Raw genomic sequence first — 12,127 nt, forward strand, 5'->3', positions numbered from 1 at the left:
AAGGGGAGAAAGACCGCACAGATTTTAACTTACTCTGTTGAGAGAGTCGCTGGAAAGAGTTAAGACAGAAAGGCCCAAGCCTATGAGTCTGCTGATGGTAAAAGAGAGGTGCCATGGGGTGCACTTCGGGTTAATAAGAATCCCGACCCAGTTGATGTACTAAGGATAAATATTGTGGAACCTAACACTGAAGGTACGCTGAGGGAGAAAGGTCCAAAAACCATCACTGCTAAAACAGAGTTGCAGTCTTCACAAGAGAAGGCCAAACAGTCACTGGCGAGTGTATGCAATGAGCTGACCGAGGTCAAGGCTCTTCTACTGGGTAAAGGAGACTCTGGACACAAGGAGATAGTGAGGTACCAGTCCTCAGGCCCAGATGGCCTGGTAATTACCCCAAAAAGAAAATGCCTAAATTGGAAGGCAAGAAAAAAAAAAGGGTGGAGGGAAGGGCCGACGTCAGACATTTTCAACAAAGATGCTGGTGCACGGGAATGGTGCACAGGCCGCTCCACAGGACAATGTTTCGCTGAGGAGAGGGATATGTGACAGAGTCACTGACTCAGTAGGCTGTGACAGTGAATGGAGAGATGCTGTAGCCAGGTCACCGAGTGTTAATCTCCTCAGACAGAGAAAGCACAGCTGAAGACTGATTAAACAGGGGCTGAACTCATCAGTGAAACAAGTGCTTTAAAAAGCAGGAAGTTGGTCACAGAAGGTGAGCTTGTTTCTCCACGTGAAGGTGGAGAGACTTCTCCCGGCTAGGAAGCCGTAGCTGCTGCTGCTGCTCTGGTCCCCCAGTCCTGCAAGGAGCTTTGCTGCTGGGACCAGCTGGGACCCCAACCCAGGGTAAAGATAAAGATACAGATTGCTGCGAGGCTGGACACAGCCTGCTCCCTGGAACCGTGTTCCTGTTTGCTACTGGAGCTGCAACAGATAAGACTTTATTATTACACTTATTGGTTATACTTTGTGTTGCATATGTTTTGGGCATAACCCGATTAGCTGGCTGTCCTGTTAGTAAGGGCTCAAGAAGTGAGTTAGTTTCCCTAACGGGAATAGGCTTTAATTTCTAGGAAGTATTTTTTTTATAGGGACAGTGCACCCGTACTTTATTTTGCTGTGGCTAATAAACCACTATAGTTTAACGTTTCCCAACATGTCTAGTGTCTTACTGACCCCTCCGCGAGGCCGTCCTGCCACAGGATTGGCTACTTGACAAGACAGAATTTGTGAATTCTGGAATAAAGGGACAGCTGGCTCTCCCACACTCTCTGGGATTCCTGCCCTTCCTACAGGAGAAGGATAATGCAAATAACATTCTGAATGGCATTATGTTTGGAGATACTGTAAGAGCCTGGCGTAAAGTAAGAAAATATTTTAAACTACCACTGAGAGTATCACGGTTGTTACCGATTGTAGGGAACTCCGACTTTACGGCAGCCCAAGAGACCACAGTTTTGGGCCAGTAGAGGACTTGTTCATGACGCATATGTTTCCAACTTTCCAACAACTCCGAGAAAGATATCAATTACTAAAAAAATACTTATTAGCCTACTTACAGTTGAGACATTATGTGACTTCCTTGATGAGGGAACATCCATCCCTTTTAGAACACAATGCCTTGGAGTCCGGTCTTGAGATCTCCATCCAAACAGGTTTTACATCTAAACTTATCTATACCGCCCTTATAGAGACCCGTACTGTGGGTCTCTGCAGTCTTCTATTGGTTAAGTGGCAAGTGGACTTCCCTGATCTGATAGATCAAGAGGTCCTGGTCAGAGGCTACCGGAGTGTCCGTTCCATTACTCTGGATGCAAATTTAAGGGAACTGCAGATTAGGATATTGAATCGGGCATTCCTCACCCCAGCACAACTAAACAAATTTCAACACATTTCTCCAATTGGGTGTATAAAGTGTGGCAGTACCAGCGCCAATATCTCACATTGCACGTGGTACTGCAGAAAAATAAAGACATTCTGGAATAAAACCTAAGGTTTCTAAATAAACTGCTAAAACCAAAGCTTCCCCATGACTTTAAACCAATGTTATTTGGATATATGGAAGGCTGGAAGACCTTGACGGTCAGTTTGCCGCAGCTGGCGGGAATGATTCTCCTTTTGGCACGCAAGCTGATTCTGGTCAACTGGCTTAAACCATATGCTCCAACAATTGGACAATTAGAATCTTCTCTGTTCGCAGTTATGATGAGGGAAAATTTTGACTCATTTGGAGACAATATGAAAAGAACAGATAAATTCCTGAGTAAGTGGAAACCCTTTTTGGACACACTGCCTCCCGACACATTTAAAGAGGTTATGGGCCCTGTAACAGGGGAGTTATCCCTGTTCAGGTATTGTACCTCTAATCCAGCAGTGTGGTAGTTAACTGCTAGTAGTCAATTAACAAACACCACCTGCCTGATTAGATGGCTCAGAAAAGCCTGTCTTTTGAGACAGGAAGAGAGACTCCTTAGCTCACACCTGAGCTGAACTTGAGCCCTGCCAGAAGAAACAGCAGAGCTGCTTTCAAGACACAGGGGAAACTTCTATACCTGAATGCTGACACACCCTGAGGAAAAGGGAGCTGAACCAGGGACAGAGAAGATTTTCCCTCCAAACCACAAGGAACAGATAAGACTTTTATTTACAAGACTTTTTATATCTGTTCATTTCATGCTATATGTTTGGGGCTGGGAGACATGCTTATCTAAGGGAGTTGTGAACTGCATAGTATTTCACTAGAAATACTCCCAAGTGAATAGAAGCTTTGTTTACCCCTTGTTTGGATGGTTTCCTGGTGTTAAGGAAAAGGCGCAATAAAAGGCTTATTTAATTTCACTATAATCAGTCTCCCTTGCATACCTCTGTGAGCGTCCGCCTACAGGCCCCTTTAAATATTCAGACTGGGTATCCTCTGCACTGCTACACAGGTCTTGGGATAGACTAAAAGAACTATAGGGTGCTGGATGCGGAGGAGTTGGTGGCGAGATGTGAGGACCTGCAGAGCGCCTTCTTTCCTTTCTTCTTTCTCTTTCTTTCTCTCTACCCCCTTTTCTCCCCCCCCTCCTTCCCCATTATCATTATTTTTATCATTTAAAGTTCAACAGTTTGCAAGAAAAGATAAAATGCTGTGAGCTTATGGTTACCTGAAAGTTCATTATGTTTTTCTCATTTTATTATATGTTGTAACCGTGCTCGCAGATAATAAAGAAATGTTAAAAAAAAAAGACTTGGTGGATCTCACTACCTGAAATAAATTGTATATTTTGTGTAGAATTGTGTCACTGAATGTAATAATTGTACAGTAAGTCCTCATTTTACGACGCTTCGTTTAACGATGAATGGCTTATCCGACGCTGTCCAATGAATCCCTATGGGCGGTTTTACAATGCCAAAATGGCTTATCCAACGCTCTTACGGCGCTTTGCAAAGTTGCAACATTATGTCAATCAGAAGGCTGCAGTCATGGAAATCAGCCAGATCAGTCTGTGTGAAGGTGTATTTAGGCCCTTAAACATGTCTAACAGTTTTATTATACAATTCTGGATTCAATAAATAGAATCTTTACATCATACAGTACCAGTAAGTTATGTGTGTGCTGCATAATCTTATTGCCTGCATAAAATATTTGGTGTATTTTAGTGTTAAAAATGCCTTCAGGAATGGAACCTTTCATTTAAACAGTGTTCCTATGGGAAAATGTGATTTGCTTTACGACGCTTCGCTATCCGATGCCATTTTGAGTAACGCATTGTGTTGGATAACTGAGGACTGCCTGTACTGCTATATATGTACCAATATTCCCCACCACCCTTGTTTTACTTTCTGTAACCCATTCCCATTTCATTAAACCCGTTCTGAAAAACTTGGCCAATAAATAAAAAGTTGTGGAACAATTTGCCAGACTTGCAGTAGAATATAAGTTTTAGCGTGTGTAAACTATACACCAACTATATATCAAATCAACAGTGATAGAAATCATTATTGCCAAATAGGAACAGTCAATATTATTTCTGATTTATTTTAGTTTTCGTTAACATTGCTAGGGGTGCCCCCCCTTTCCTGGGAACGGCGTCATTTGACACTGCGTTGCCATGGTGATGCATCATCCGAAGCCAAGTTACAGAGGCCTCGTGCAGTCCACGGCATATAATTTAAATGCTTTGGGTAAGAGTGTGGGGCCTCTGTAACAGCCGTGCCCCCCCAAAAAAATCTTGCACCCCCCAGTTTGCGCACCCCTCCTATACAGTATGAAAAAATAAAAATCAGACAATATTTAACTGGTTAGCATATGAGTATCATGTGACAGCAGTACTTTGTTATCACCTTCTTCCCATCACAATTTTTTTCACCCTAATAAGCACAAGTCCATTGTCATAAGAGACTAATAAAAAGCATTGTAAGCCCTTTTTTTGGCAGTGATGGTCCTAAAAGGTTTTCTAACAATAAATAAAACATACAAAAGATGGATAGTACATATTTTACTCCCTCCCAGGGTTTAAATTCACCCCTCCCCACTTTACAAGTAAGCAGGTTTTCTTTTCATGCAGCTGGTTGTGACAGGTTCAAGGCTAGGACCATTCTTCCTCAAATTATAGACGTAAATAAGAATTTTAATCAGTTAGTGTTAGGACCTGCAAATTGGTCATGCCTCGCAAGCTTATACGCTTTAGCCAAAGGGTTAATTAAATTACCCTTTTTCAAGAGATATATAGGTATTTCACTGTGTATTTTTGTCACATTGGATGCAGCATTGGGCTTCTTTGTTTCTTGACATATTTTACTCTACTTTGATAAACATATTTTGTGTTAATGTTACTTGTCAATCAACCTTTCAATTTCTATATATTGACTGTAAACTCTTTTTAATATGATAAGGCACTCCAGAGATATAAACATCTATTTATTTATTTTTTACATTTTAGGGCATGGAACATGATGGCAATATATCTGCCAAAGAATATAAAGGATTTGATCCAGTCTGTATAAGAAGAAATAGAAAAACAGTGTGCTCAATTCATGAAATATTTGCATTCTTGTCTCAAAGTATTTTTTGAAGGGGTTAAATCTTTAATAGAGCATATGCACCTTTGCGTTTACCTCTACAGTGCCATTTGGCAATTCCAAGTTATTTACTTTTCTTTGTGCCATTAAAATTAAAATAGATAGCTGCTGGGGTTATCCAATAGGAAAACTGGAATGTTAGACTCTGATAACTTTGCAGCTTTCTTTTAGTCCATGAGACTGAGGCTTGGATGACAGCCATATTGATTGAAAAGGTAAATATCTAAAGAACCAGGGGATCTCCCTAATTAAATTAGAGAGGTTCAGCACAGGACACCAGCTAGGTCTGATACTTAAAAAAAAATATATGTGGGAATTTTTGCTTTAATGTATCCTAGAAGAAATCCTCACAAATCTTCAGGGTCTCCATGCCTCTATCGTCCAACTACAACTAGTCCAAATATGTGTCCCTGGATAACTTCATATTCTCCAAAACCCCAGCTTCTTCTAAGTCCTAAACCAGAGAATAGGCAACACACATGTAATAGTCTCTTCCTTGCACTAATATTTACCTTAACACTTTGAATGTGATGGAATCAGGCATCCGTGTTACTGGACCTCCGGCAGTTGACGATCACATGACCGCTCCTCGGAAGCGATCACGTGATCACAGCATCACTGATGACTGAACAGAAGAGGGGTCCTCTTCCATTCCTCAGCCAGCCAGATCTCATTTGGCGCTTCACAGGAACACAGAACACAATCTCCCCTAGAAAATAAGCAAATAGAATATGTCTTAGCAAATGGGGTGAGCATCACAGGCCGATGTCGGCAACATGGAATACATAGGAACAGGACACAGGAGCAGATGGTGTCCGGGAAAGGGGGGCTGGGAGTACAGTAGATGGCTGCTTTTTAAAGCCCTGGAACAGGTGCAGCCAATGGCCACATAAGGGCAAGTTCCAGGAAAACCACGGTCCAAAACCCTTACAGATACCCCCCCTCCCTCCCCTTCAGGGGATGGTGATCAGAACCTGGATTGATCATGGATCTTGGCGACTGGAATTATTGGAGAAACGTCTCCGAAGGTTGTCAGACTTGAAATAAGTCTGCTTACTTAAGGTAGCAGCTTTAATATGAGACCATATTTAAGGGAGTGAAGAGGTTAACTCCCTTTCCAAACTGCGCTGGTGTCGGGTTTCATGCAGGTGGTATGTGAAACTCCTCATTGAAAGGGTAGAAAAAGCAGGAAGTGGCTGCTTTGCACTGTCCCTGTTTGCATTCTGTGAGAGAATCACAGACCACAGAGTGCCCACCCGCAGGGATCTAGGCTGGTTGACCAAAAGATTTTAGCTGGCAACCATGAGGAACCCATAGCCTCACCCAGCAGAGAAGCCTGTAGCAGAAAAGGGCAAAAAGACTTCCTGGGAGCAGCAGGACCTCAAAGTCTGCGCTGGAGAAATCAGAGACGCTGAACCAGCAACAATGTCAGATAAGACTTTCACTATTGTTCCCTGTCTTTCTAAATACTATGTAGCCATGTTTTAAAAATGGTATACAGTTCTCTCTCATGCTGGCAGTAAGCCTGGTAAGTATGCACGATTGCCAGCATCAATCATTGAGGTTTGCCCTCACATCCTGGTGAGGTGTCATATGTATTCAAGGGGAGTGGTAACATGCTCTGAGTCCATTGTTAGTGACATCAGAGATGTGGCTGTTCCTAAGGTATATAAGACACAGCACTGCCCAAAGTTAGAGGTTGTTGTTGACAGTATGTTCAAGGTCAAGTGTGTTCACTGAGAGTCAAAGAGAGTGGTTCTACAGCAAGCAGTCAGATCTGCAGCAATAAGTCTGGCAGGGCCTACACAGTGTCCAGGGACCTCGCACAGGTGGTGATCTCCCTGAGGGGAGAGGTGATCCAACTCCATTGGGAGGGCAGATCTTCTGAAGGAGAGTGCTGTACAAGAATGAGCGGCTGAGCTGTCTGCTGCGAGGGGCAGTCTGCCTATACCATCAATAAAGATGCCCTTGTTCACAAGATCCCCCATGTGTGAGTGTGAAGTTACTCCACAGAGGAAGGCACCACAGAGGAGTTCCTCATCAGAACCATCTCCTTGCGGACGCAGGGATCCTGATGAGGTGGAGGCGCTGCACTGTATGTAGGTAGGACTCAAGCACACTACCTCAGCTGCCTGTCTGGGCTGACATTCCCCAAACACTATCATGCGGGAGACTCAGGAGTCCCGTTGCCAACAGGTGCACCACCAGACACTACCATGTAATGGGGACCGGTTAGACCACAGAGGCCAATGTGGGATTGGGTGGGTCAGGAAGGTCCAGAAAAACCGTTACATTTGGAGGCGCTGCTGAGATCTGTGTCAACAGGACAGGCTTTTTCTAGGCACACTGGGGAACAGGGAGTGTGTATTATGCTGCCAGTCAGTGCTGTGTTTGGGACGGAGCCTAGGGGTAGTCAGGGGGCCTGATGGAATTGTCAGCTCGCAGGGACGACCTAGGATCCTGAGAGGGGTTAAGGGGTCTGGAGACAGGGCTATAGCTGTTCTAGTTGCCTTGAGGCAGCGCTAATTGGTAGGATGCCTAAAGGGATAGCCTGTTAACGGGTCAGGAATCCTGGAGAGGGTCTGCGCTAGGCTGGCCAACAGTAGGTAGACGCCCCGGTACTGCATGGAGAAGCCAGAGTACTCTAGCCCATTCCAGACCACTTACCACGGTCAGCCCAGACTGGAGAGAGAGAGGAGAGACACAGCATACACTGAGAGAGTGAGCCTAGCCTGAGGTAGTGCAACACGAGTCAGACCTACATTAGGTACACAAGGTAGGGCACAGGGCATTCTTTATTGCATCAGTATGGCAGCTACCCCGCAGAGAGGAGCTCCATGTGCAATAACCGCATATACAGTAACCAAAAGGCGACTGCAAGAATGGAGGATCCGCACGGTGCGGAAGGTCCAAGATGGCGGACGGAGGAAGATGGAGAGAGCGCATGTGTTGTGCGCTCCACTGAGGAGCAAGCTACTGAAGTGACTTTGGCGAGCCTGTTGTGGAGTGGCGCTAAGGCTGTGGCCGCGCCGTTTTGGTCCGGCCTAGGACCGTGGGGTGATACCCTGGAAGACAGAATGGAGGACATTGTGGTGGTGTGTGGTGGAAACGAAGGGTCTGCTTTCCAGCTGGCGAGCACTATAAAAAAAGCTACCTCAGTTGCTAAAGTGATTGGCAATGTAAACCAAGATGGTGGCTCCCGCTTCCCTGGGAGACCGCGTGGGCCGAGTGCAGAAAATGCTGCAAATGCTAAAATTGCAGAAAGTTGGCCGGGAGTGGCGCCAAAAGGAAAACCCCACCCTGCTGGGAGGTATGGCGCGAAAGCTGTGGCCGCGCCCTCATGGACAGTGACGAGCTCAGCCCCAGTGCTGGGTCACCCTGTAAACTTGTGGGACCCTCCCCTAATCTCAACAAGGGGGAGTGGTTTCCAGCTCTGTCAAATGAGGATGGAGTTAGAGGAGGGAGGAGTTAACAAACCAGCCCCTGCCCTTCAGTTGCGAGGAGCTGACATACAGAGCAGACCACAGTGCAAAGTGTCTCCCGTAAACAGTACTACCAAAAAGGAAATGGATATTTCCGCGCACACCTACTCTGCACCAGGAGGCTTCCTGGTGTTCACGGCAGGTGGAACAGAGACTGTCAAGTGCCTGTGTATGCAGTGCCGGCTGCCGGGTGGTGTGGTCAGCACAACGGCCAGGTGCCCTCAATGTGGCATCCACTACTTGTGGGCCGTGCAGTCTTTGTCCCTGGACAGACCGTGGAGGCGGGAGCGGACACAGCCATGCTGAAGGCTGAAGTTCCGCGTGCAGCCTGGACAGAACCAGTTGATATTGGTACCTGGGGATCGCTCCTGATGATAAAAACAGAGCCTGAGGAGAAAAAGACCTACCAGCGAGGTGAGGGCCAAGAACCTACCCAACGGTCCCCTGGGGGAGTGCCACTCCCTGAATCGGAGTTCGACTCCTCGGACGAGGAGCAAGCGACCCCGACGACGGTGGGGATGCGCCTACCGGTGGACCACTGGGAAAGAACCGGCACTTACCTGTGTCGCGGCGGAGCAGTCTCATGTCGCCGGTGCAGAAAAAACCTGAGAGGCGGAGTCCCACGGCCGTGGTGACTGGCGGAGCGGATGGCGGAGGAGGGACCATCCCGAGCCGACGGAGCGGTAAGCGACATCCTTGCCCTCCCCAGGCGCCGGTGGTGGCAACAGCGGAGAGAGGCCTGACCCAGGCTCGGGCTGAGTCGGAGAGCAGAACCATCACTTCCGGCGGCGGACGTCGTTCTGGAGGAAGAGGTTCCGGTGGGGAACCCAACGCAAGATGGCGGCGAGTCCCGCAAGATCTATGACATCATTTCCGGTGGGCACAGCGGAGCCGGACGGAAGATGGCCGCGTCCTTGCGACCAAGTAGCTGTACCAGATCGCCTGGATCCAGGAAGAGCTGGCAGGGCCTGCGGAAGCCTGGGAGCAGCGAGACGGGAGAACCAGAAGGCCAGTCCGATGGCACCGGGCAAGGTAGCGAGAGATGCGGGTCGTAGCCCCGCGAATGCCGATAGCACTTCCCTATGCCCAACCCCCGGCCATATAGTTAAAGCCCCTGCCCCTGTCACTTTTTCCTACGTGTCCCAATCCAGCCAAGGGTTGTCTGGGGAGTCCCGAGCCACGTCGGAAGAACGGACTGGGGAGAACCTGGACTTTGGCGAGTGTTTTACCTCGGACGATGGGTCGGGTGGGGGAAGGTACACCCGGCAGGTGTCTGTTTCAAGTGAGTGCCCTAGTAGTATCAGTGTCAGTGTCACCCATAGGCCCAAAATGTTGGGGTCCAACTCCAGATCTACTGGCACCTCTGGGATATCCTCTAGCGGGGAGTCAGAGGAAGGTGAGGGTACTGAGGCGGTACCAAAGGAAGCTAGGGAAACCAAGTGGTGGGCACCCAAATTTGAAGGGTATGAGGCCTGGCTAGACCATACCAGGTTTATCCTAAGGAAAGAAGGGGTTGTGGATTACTGGTGGGCACCAGGGGAATTCACGAAGGAGGCTCGCCTGGAGGAACTGAGACTGAGGTGGTACGATATCGATTTGGGGGTAGTGGATCCCAAGGGGTCAAGTATGTTCCGGGACCCCATAGAACTGGATGAACCCTTATCATGGGTGCTGCCAGGCAACGTGAGGCTGGTTAGGTCTAGCAGGGCTGAGAGGGCCATAGTGACCAAATACAAAAAATCCCACGGGTTGGAGTATCCTTATGTCCCTGAACCCTTAATGCAGGAGATAGAGGCCCAGAGGGATGGATGGTTGAGAGAGACCATAGAGGAATATATATTGACCAAGGGTGGCAGTTGTACTGGGCGCAGAGCTGAGGAGAGGATTGATCAGCTCATGAGGGTATGGAGTATTGGGCGCAGTGTGTACATGCACCGGGTAGTGTATAGGCCGGAGAGTGGGCTAACCAGGGAGTACAGTGTGACAGTAAAGGACATTGCTGGCCGGGAAGTAAAGAAGCCAGATCCCAGGCACTATTATTAGGAAGAGAAGATACTGGGGTCTGCTTTAGAAACAGTGCTGTCTGCTGGCCAGCAAGCATTGTAGCTGTTAATATGTCATGAGAACTGTATATATGAAAATTTGTATCATGTGTTGTTATGTTTTGCAGTGCTGCCTGGAGGAAGATCTGACAAATTTAGGTCCCAGACGGTTCGTTGGGATTCACCAGGGGGAGAATGTAGCCATATTTTAAAAATGGTATACAGTTCTCTCTCATGCTGGCAGTAAGCCTGGTAAGTATGCAGGATTGCCAGCATCAATCATGGAGGTTTGCCCTCACACCCTGGTGAGGTGTCATATGTATTCAAGGGGAGTGGTAACATGCTCTGAGTCCATTGTTAGTGACATCAGAGATGTGGCTGTTCCTAAGGTATATAAGACACAGCATTGCCCAAAGTTAGAGGTTGTTGTTAACAGTATGTTCAAGGTCAAGTGTGTTCACTGAGAGTCCAAGAGAGTGGTTCTACAGCAAGCAGTCAGATCTGCAGCAATAAGGCTGGCAGGGCCTACACTGTGTCCAGGGACCTGGCACAGGTGGTGATCTCCCTGAGGGGAGAGGTGATCCAACTCCATTGGGAGAGCAGATCTTCTGAAGGAGAGTTCTGTACAAGAATGAGCGGCTGAGCTGTCTGCTGCGAGGGGCAGTCTGCCTATACCATCAATAAAGATGCCCTTGTTCACAAGATCCCCCATGTGTGAGTGTGAAGTTACTCCACAGAGGAAGGCACCACAGAGGAGTTCCTCATCAGAACCATCTCCTTGCGGACGCAGGGATCCTGATGAGGTGGAGGCGCTACACTGTATGTAGGTAGGACTCAAGCACACTACCTCAGCTGCCTGTCTGGGCTGACATTCCCCAAACACCATCATGCGGGAGACTCAGAAGTCCTGTTGCCAACAGGTGCACCCCCAGACACTACCATGTAATGGGGACCGATTAGACCACAGGGGCCAATGTGAGATTGGGTGGGTCAGAAAGGTCCAGAAAAACCGTTACAACTGTTTCATATGTTTTGGGCTGGGAACTAGGTTAGTTGGCCAGCGCCGTTAGTTAGGGATCTGCTTGTGTAGTTAGTTTCCCTAACAGGAAAATGATTTGTTTTGCTTAAAGGGATAGTGTATCTAATGTTTATTTGGTTTGTGGCTAATAAACCACTACAGTTACGGTTCACCCTCTGTCTATGCGTCTATCTGACCTCACCTACAGGCCGCTCCATGACACCATCTCTTCGGGGTTGCAGATTTGAGGTAAAACATTTTTTTAGTGAGTACCACCTCTGAGACAGAAACAAGTGGTACTGTAAGTCTTTATATGCAGAATGCATTATAGGAAGACTCAGGTAACATCACAGGCATCGTCAATACAAATGCCAAGACTTGCTGCTCAGCCGTTTGTGTATACATAGATACCAGTTCATGATGAGAGTTTGAATACTTGGACACGCAGAGTGGTAGCAAAGCTGGGGGCTCAGGCACGGGTTGTATAAGCCTGTCAGAAGGACACAAGATGGATGCAAATT

The sequence above is a fragment of the Ascaphus truei genome, chromosome 5 (genome assembly GCF_040206685.1).
Source record: "Ascaphus truei isolate aAscTru1 chromosome 5, aAscTru1.hap1, whole genome shotgun sequence".
NCBI lineage: Eukaryota > Metazoa > Chordata > Amphibia > Anura > Ascaphidae > Ascaphus > Ascaphus truei.